Source organism: Protopterus annectens, chromosome 8.part0 (genome assembly GCF_019279795.1).
Source record: "Protopterus annectens isolate FY-2018-M chromosome 8.part0, PAN1.0, whole genome shotgun sequence".
In the NCBI taxonomy this organism is placed as follows: Eukaryota; Metazoa; Chordata; order Ceratodontiformes; family Protopteridae; genus Protopterus; species Protopterus annectens.
Genome location: NC_056741.1, coordinates 408663186 through 408672203, shown reverse-complemented (window position 1 = coordinate 408672203; position 9018 = coordinate 408663186).

The window sequence follows — 9018 nt, the reverse complement described above, 5'->3', positions numbered from 1 at the left end:
TGGGGAGCTCTGGTGCTGTTGCTATTTCAAAAATGACTGATTTATGGATTTAACCAGTGTGAGTTCTACACTTGAGGCGTTGCATCGGTCACTCATATTGGTGAGGACCAGGTCTAGAATATTAGAGCCCCTTGTAGGGTGGTGCACTATTTTTTCCAGGGCATTTGAGTTAACAAAGTCCAGGAACTTTTTGTGCGAGGGGAGTTTGGGCTCATATAAGATTCCCAATTAATGGAGAGATAGCTGAAATCACCCATGACTAGGGTATTAGGTTGTACACTGATTGTCCCAAGTAGGTCTAAATAAGCTGTGTGGGCTTCTTGGTTCATAGAAGATGACCTGACAATGACATGAAGAGGGATCTTACCCACAGTAATTTGGACTTCGAGTAACTACATAGAGTTATCTTGTCTAACCAGTCTAGAGGCATAATTATCTTTAATGAAGATAGATATTCCACCTCCTTTGGTTCTCACACCTTCATTTTGAGATCTGAAAGTGTGGAAGGCATTGTAGCATTGCAAGGCTGGGATGCATTCTATGACTTTGAACCAGGTTTCTGTGACTGCACAGATGTCAACATCTCCCAAGGACAGGAGTGCTTCCAGAGAGTGCAGTTTCTGATTAAACTCTTAGCGTTTAGCAGTATGACTCTTAATTTCTTTGTATTTGATATTTTCATGTCGGAAATTTAGTTTTTGTGACCTTGCCTAAAAAAGGCATTTTGAGGTAGGCAAGTGCATTAGCCAGCAAATGAAAGCCTAGAGGTGCCACGTGAAGTCCATCTCTGACAAAGCGTAGTCTATTCACCATATCATCTCCTTAGAATGACACCAGAAACCAAGCCAATTATTAGTCAATCATTTTTTGTTTACATTGTGGTATCATCCTAGACGAGGGTAAAATGCTGCTCAAAGCTAGGGACATACCTACCTGGGAAACATATTCAGAGACCTCAATCATGTCTCTCTTTGGGTCTACTTGACATGATCGAAATGTCAGTAGACCAACTTTCAAATAACCGAGACCAAAAGAGTGAAGTTTCATATGAGTGAAAAACTTCACTATACCAACGTTCAGAAGACTGTGCGCTTAAAATGCTGACTTTCCAAGCTGAGTGGAACAGGAAATTGCTCATTTCCATGCTGTAGTGCTATCTCGGAGTTGGTTTTGCAAGGGGGGGTTGGGGAGTGCAGCCCCCCTGCAAAAACGTAAAAGTAGAAGGGAAATAATTATAAGTTTTGAATTTTAGAATTTGTAATGAAAATTCATGTTGGTGCTATAGATACTGTCATGAATATTCAGTGGGATTTTGTTTGGGTTTGCGGGCATTGGTTGGTGGAAGCAGTGTAGGTGAGTTTAGGTACATAGTTTGGTTTCTTAAAGTGGTAGTGCACTGTTGCTATGGTGTAATTTATTAAATTCATATTTCCGTTTAATGGGAGGCAAGGGTGACTGTTATATTGTCGGTTTTGTGTACATTGGGCAGTTAGCATGTCGAGTTTGTGAATTTTCATTGTTATGGTCTCAGTTATTTGAAAGTCAGTCTACTGACATTTCAATCAAATGAAGTAAACCCCTCTCTTCATATAGTCTAGAGAGGTACATCTCAAGTCATTCACATCAACATGAACTATGACTGAGTCATAACGGTATTTGTTGTTGAGAGACTTCAGTGCATGTGTGATCAGATGAATTCTTGTACCAGACAGACAGCTGACTGTAACCTTCTCCTTGTTTAACCTGGTGAGTGGGACGTCTGTATGTCTCATTATAGAGTCACCTATAACTAAAATATTTAGAATAGATGTGCATATCCCTAAGAACTTATTTGTTGAGACACTGATGCTAGTGTTTTTGTGTGCACTGGGTGCTTTGGGTATAGTGTTAGGTATAGCATGTTCATGTTTTGGAGGTCTCTGGTGTTTAGGTAGGTTTCTGGAGAGTACCTCCACATATGAAAGTTTATGTGTTGGATGCATATTATGAATAGGAGTCATGGTATATCAGCTGACAACCTATTTAGTGTTGCTGTTCTGGGTGCGACAGAGCAGTGATTCCAGATTATTAGTGGAGGAGCATTTCCTCACAAATTATACTTGAGTGATTTAGGAGTAAGGGGTTGTCAGTGTGCATGAAGCAGTTGCTGCACTGCCTAAAAAAAAAAAAAAACATGTCAACCAAGCTAGCAGGAGAAACAGAGAGAATTTGACCGTCCATAATGCAAGGTTTGAAACTAGTATCTCTACAAATAAGGAGAAAAAGATGGGGGTATCTGGTAGGGGGCTATTTTAGGGGGACTAACCTGTGGAGTGTACAGTAGGAGGTCCATAAAAAAGGGGATCTATAGGGTCTGATGTTGATATGTGTTGATATGTAAGAGGTAAAATCACTGCTAGGTGGTTTACTGAACGAGAGCTGTTTAAGAACTGGTCTGCTAGATAGCAGCTGCTTCTAAGGGAAAATATGTCTATCGGCGCTTTTGCGTCTATAACCGTCAAGAGTTACCCCCCCCCCCTGTGTGGCAGGGTGCAATGGTGCAAGTGCGCAAACAAGAGCAAAGCAGCTAATACAAAGAAACCACAAAACAAAATGGACTAACAGTGCACCAAAGCAAAATAACTAAAAAACACTGTAGAACTCAGAAGAAAACATCCAAATTAGCGTAAACAGACTTTATTGATACTTTCATCAAAAAGACTTCATCAGAAATTTCTGATGAAGTCTTTTTGATGAAAGCTTCAGATTTTCTTCTGAGTTCTACAGTGTTTTTTAGTTAATACAAAGAAACCAATGAAATACCTCAAACTGAGCCCTGAGTCAATGAAACAGCTCAAACTGAGCCCTGAACCAGTAACCTTCAGTTAGATAGTCCTACTGTACACCCCTACAGTTAGGGTACAGAGGGTTTCTCTAAATGACGATATCCTGATTTTTAGTGCTATCCTCAAACAGAACTGAATTCAGCCAATCTGAATCCAAACTATACTATGGCCAAAAGAAGTGCAATGGAAAAACAGAATTAAAGCAGAATACTTTTTTCTTAAATTAAATCGGTAACAGTGTAAAAATCAGTACAGTTTTTTTCTTAAATTAACTATAGCAACAAAATAAAACAGTACAGATCTTTTCTTAAATATGTAAAAGCCTACTTGACATACAGTAATATGGGCTTCGAGATTTAGAAGAGAAACCCTATTAAGCCATACGAAGAAATTTAATCCAGGTGTAAATAACCTGCCAGTAAAGTAGGTTCCAAACTAAGGCATTTTCATATTTCCCATATGATTCAGAAAAATTCAGCTTGGTCAAACAAGAAATGAACCAGCAGCAGTTGATGTGAAATACAGTCAAGTGCAAGAAATGCAGTAGTAAAATTGAAACTTAACATTCATAATTCTCTCAGATGGTTTGGTATGATCAGAGGATCAGAGGCTGATTGCCCAACTCTGTAGAGCTTTTCTAAGGCCTATGTCATAAGTGATAATTCAATAAATGTGTCTTAAAAATATCAATATTTTCCAAGCAGAGAAAATCTTCTAAGTCATCCATTTTTTGAGCCTTCTGACATTTAGCAAAGCTATTATCACATCTGATGTTTTTGTGCATGTGTCTGTAATTTTCATTCCTTTTTTTACTTAGAATTTAAATGGGTCTAAAAAGTCAATATGGTAATGGAAATTCCTGGGTTGTCTCAAAACTCAGTCCAAGCAAAAGAGCACTGAATATCCTGTGAATGATGCAATGTCCTTAACTAGTAACTGAAGGCCAAAATGTTGTCATTACTTTTGGCTGCTATATGAGGCAATGGAAGGATTTGCTAAGCAGATGTGTTTTCTCATGATTGTTGCTAGGATGTTCAATAATCATATTATATCATGTAGTGTGTCAAAGAACCCAGTACTCATCTCCTCACTCTGTACATGTGCAGAGAAACTATTCTCAATTTCTTCTGCTATATTGCTTCCAATACATACCTTCCCTTAATACCCCCTTAATTCTGTCATTCTCCTCCCATTGTATTCTTAGTTTGTTCACCCAAGCGTGAATAGCAATGTCATATTTAGCCTTAATCATTTGCAACCTAGCTGAGATGTCTCTAATTTGCCTTCAGATAGGCAAAAGACTGCCACAAGCTCCTAATAGTTTTTACTGGGTATATGTATCTTTTACTTACATTGCAGTCTGCAACTAGAGATTACTAACATGTTTGTGGGTTGTCAGCTCACATTGTCTGCCCTATGGACATTTGGCAGGAGTGGTTTGATGTTAATTCCAGATATTCTCAGGCTGTGGAGTCTCCCACTACCATTGCATGGTAACTCTATTTTTCCTTTACTTGGGTCAGTGGAAGGTCTGTGTAATATGTTATGTGTATGAGCTAAGGTTTTGGCTTTACTGAGTGTATTGCTTCTTAGGATACAGCTGAGGCTTTTATGGGTGATGTTTTCAGAGCCTCCACATTTGTAGGGTTTGATGTGTGCATGCTGATAACGTGGCACTGATGTTGACAGTTTAGTCTGAGTATACAGGGTTTCCTTGTAATTCTTGGTCTCACAGATGTTTAAAGTCTTGCCAAAAATAGTGTATGAGTTGTCAACACACCTCTGATGGCTTAGTGGTTAACTGCTGTGACTATAGTGTACAGGGTCCTGATGAACCCAGGTTCAAGATCTGCCAGCGCTGTTTATTTGTATATCTGCCATGGCTTAGTGGTAAATCACTTTGGGTTTGAGCCTTGCAGAGGCTGTTTATTGGGGAGGGGGAGAGGCTGGCATAATGGTTAAGGTGCTTACCTTAGAAACACAAGGTGCAGGGTTTGATTCTCACATGGGGTGATTGGCTAGGCTTAAAATGGCCCATGAGGGCAGTTAGTCCAATACTAATCTATGATATCAATGATGAACAAGTATGTCTGTGCTCTAAATTTCTGATCCCCTTATGGAGTGGTTCCAGTAAACATCACTTGCAGAACTTCATTTTAGCTATATTAGAGAATTTAAATCCTAAGCTCATTTACAAAAAGATAAAGCAAGGCAAATAAAAACATAAATGTTGTTGCTTCTTTCGGCTTTTCCCAGTTAGGGGTTGCCACAGCGGAACTCCGGTCTGCTAATGATTGGTAGTTGATTTTTACGTGCTGAGTTACCAGCCCTGATGCACAACCTTCAATGAAGGTACGCCCATTCACACATATCTCCACGCAGAAGACACTCTAGCTGAGAATCGAACCAGACAGGGTCTTACTGTGAGGTGACAATGCTACCGCAGCACCACCACCGCAGGTACCAAATAAAAACATAAATACCAAAAGAAAATGAAATACCGATTATAAAAGTGAATTATCATTGAGTTATAAAGACACTAAATAAACCCAAACAACACTGCAATGAAGCACTAAAAAAATGATTGCTGTTAAGAGGGGTTCACTTCTAAATCTTGAAGCCTATATTACAGAGTCTTAAAATCACGAGACAAAAATAACAAAACATCGGAATCCCAAATGGCAGATCCCAGAATTAGTATATTTAGTTGGAGCGGTATGGGGGTGTGGGGGGTGCAGCCCCCCTCCTAGGTGAGTTTTACTTACCTCAGTGTGAATTTCAGTGTCAGTTGGCCAAGTGTTTATTTACCATGTGTGAAATCCACCGTTCAGGATTCTGATGTTTCGTTATTTTCTTCCTGAGATTTTAAGACTCAGTAATATGGGCTTCCAGATTTAGAAGTGAAACCCTGTTAAGACATACAAAGAAACACAATCCAGGTGTAAATAACCTGCCAGTAAAGTAGCTACCAAACTAAGTCATTTTCATATTTCCCATGTGATTCAGGAAAATCCAAACAATGCAACATGGTAAATGATATTGTTAATAAAACAGTAACTTACAGGTTTATTAGTCTGTTATAAAAAAAATCAATGGACTTAGCACAGGGCTTAAAATGACATTGCCGTTAATAAAGTAACAACAGTCTACAGCTATTAAATGCCCCATTCTCTAATAGTAGCACAACCTTTCTAAAGTCACTAGAGCATAAAATGCCCTGAAATAAGTTTGAGGTGTCAACAAAATCTGAAGGCTCATCAGACCATACATGAGTGAATGTAAGCAACAATGCTAACTCTGGAGAAAACTTGCAGAAAGTCACAAGGTGCAATCGTTTTAGGGAACATGGACAAATATCCATATAGACTTAGAATTTCTGGTCCTCTTTTTGGTTTACATTTGGTAAACAGATCACCAGGACATCATTTTGGAGGGGCATGACTTGTCTTTATTTTTTTATGTTTAACTTGTGATGTCCCACAAGGCTGTGTGCTGACCCCCCCTTCTGTATACTCTTTACACCCATGACTGTGTCCCCTTCCATTCTACTGATACCATCATTAAGTTTGCGGGCAACATCACACGCTGGTTGGACTTATTTCAGGAGGAGACAAGACAGCATATAGAGATGAAGTTCAAAGACTAGCTGCATGGTGCACTGAGAACACCTTGCCCTAATCTCTGCCAAAACAAAATAACTCATAACAGATTTCCAGAGGCACAATGCAGATCATAACCCAATATACATCAATGTAGACTGTGTGGAAAGGGTTCCTGCCTTCAAGTTTCTAGGTGTACATATGGCAGAAGAACACCACGGAGGCAGTCAAGAGGGCACAGCAGAGACTCCATTTCCTGAGGATCCTCAGGAAAAGTAACCTGCAGGACAAGCTCCCAGTGTCTTTTTACCGCTGTTTTATTGAAAGTGTGCTGACATACTGAATTTCCACATGGTATGCCAACAGCTCAGCAACAGACAGGAAGGCCCTTCAAGGGATCATTAAGTCTGCCCAGAAAATCACTGGCTGCCCACTGCCCTCTTTGGAGGAATTCTTCAGCTCTCCCTGTCTCAGCAGGGCAACCAACATCTTGAAAGACCCTTCTCAATCTGCACATCACCTGTTTGAGCTTCTGCCTTCTGGCAGACGGTTCAGGTCTGCTCCAACTTGGACAAACAGACTTAAGAGCAGTTTCTATCTCAGAGCCACACGTGAACTGAACAATGCTAAATACTCATACTGAATACAGATGATGGCCATTTGCATTAAATTCCTGTGCAGCTTACTTTATTCCTTTCATGTGCAATATACCCCAAGTGCTGTAAGTTAGTTGCTTACTGCATTGTATTGCACTATATTGTATTGTTTGGTATTGTATTATATTGTATTCTCTTATTTATTCATGTTCATTATATGTGACTGCATCTTAGGAGGATTGCTATGAATTTCATTGTACTTGTGCAATGACAATAAAGGAATCTTATCTTATCTTAACCACTCAGATATGACAAATTTTCTCACATTTAAAGTTAGCACTGCAGTGGCAAGTGCTTGAGTAAATATTTGAATATTTGTGATAAAAACAAAAAAGCCAAATAAATTCCAATTCTTTGGAACAGCAAAAATATTACTTATGTTCACTTTCTTTAACAAGACAACTTTAGCAAGCTATAATGATTACAATTTAATTTCAAGTTTTTTTTTTTCCTTAGGAGACCATGTCCCCAGACCCCTAAATTTGTGGAGATCTTTAAGCCACTCAAAATTTGTAGCTGCGGGATGCATCTGGTAGTTACTTGCATACATACAATTCCCATGGTCCAGGCAGGCAGAAAACTAAATGAAAAACTAATGAAGTATTTTCCAGTTTAATGGTGTGTCTCAACACGAGAGATTTTTTTTTGTTTGTTTCTTTGTTTAGTTACTGGTTCTCAATGTTTTGTTGTTAAAATGAAATAAAAACAATTCAATTAAATTAAATCCAGAGATCTGTGATCATTGTAAATGAAAATAATGAATTAGCATGTACATTGATAAAACTGAATGTTATTTTATAGCATCTGGGGAGAGATTGTAAAGAAAAGGGATACTGGTATGGATGGGGCATGGTCCATAATCCTGCCTAGGACACCATTTGACCATAATTCCACTCTGCCTAATACCCTCACCATTTTCTATAAAGTAGAATATAATTCACAAAATGTTGCAGCTAGGGTGACTGCATGTTTCTGCACACACAATTCCAGGAACAGTGCTTGCTTGCACACTTCTTGGTCTGCTTGCTTTCCCAAAGTTCGAGTTGCGAGAAATCCAATATCAGGCCTTTTGTCCAGGTGAAGATTTTGCAGTGGGACTCTTCTACAGTCTTCTTCCAGGAGAAACAAGGTGGCCAAAGTGCTTACTCCCATCCCTCTGAAAGCCAGATTTTCCAGCTCCAAAGCTACTAATCAAATCTGGGTCATCTGGGACATAGTCAAAAGCGAACCACCACAGAAGTGGCTTACATCTGATTCAAGTCTTGAATTTCACAAGTCATTCCTTGATGAAGACTGGCCCCTAGAAAGGACAGTGGACATTCTGTCCAAGGTTCCCAAGATAGTTTACAAAAATAGGCTCCAGCTCATTTATAGAACTTTGGGACTGATGGCATCCTCCATGCTCATGATTACCCATGTGAGATTTTGAAGGAATCCTTCAATGGAAGCTAAGAATCCAATGTCCTCAAGACTTAAATCCCGTGGTTGATGTGAAAAAGATTTCCTAGACTATTAGTTTGGTTGACTGTCTCACTTTTCAATGAAACAGATTCATATAATCCCATTCAGTTCAGTAAGGTCAGATTTCATTTTGTTTTAACTTGTCTTGAAGTTTTGAGAATTCTTATTTAATTAGCTCTGGATGTACAGGGAGAGAAGCCCCAGATGGAAGTTAAGAAGGGCATATTCACCCCTGGGGATTCAATAAACTCCATCTAGGCATCACATGAAGCCTACACAGTTTATATGTTTGCACGGGGAGCAGCAGAGCGAATTACATATTCATGCCATGCACTGTGTTTAAATGTAAACAAGTACAGTTTCATGGCTAGCAACAGTGTTGCCGGTCAGAAAACCATGTAATGCAACACAGATAGCAGCAGACATGTAGACCTGTTTACCTACGGACAAACTAGGTCTGCAGGATTGCATAAAATG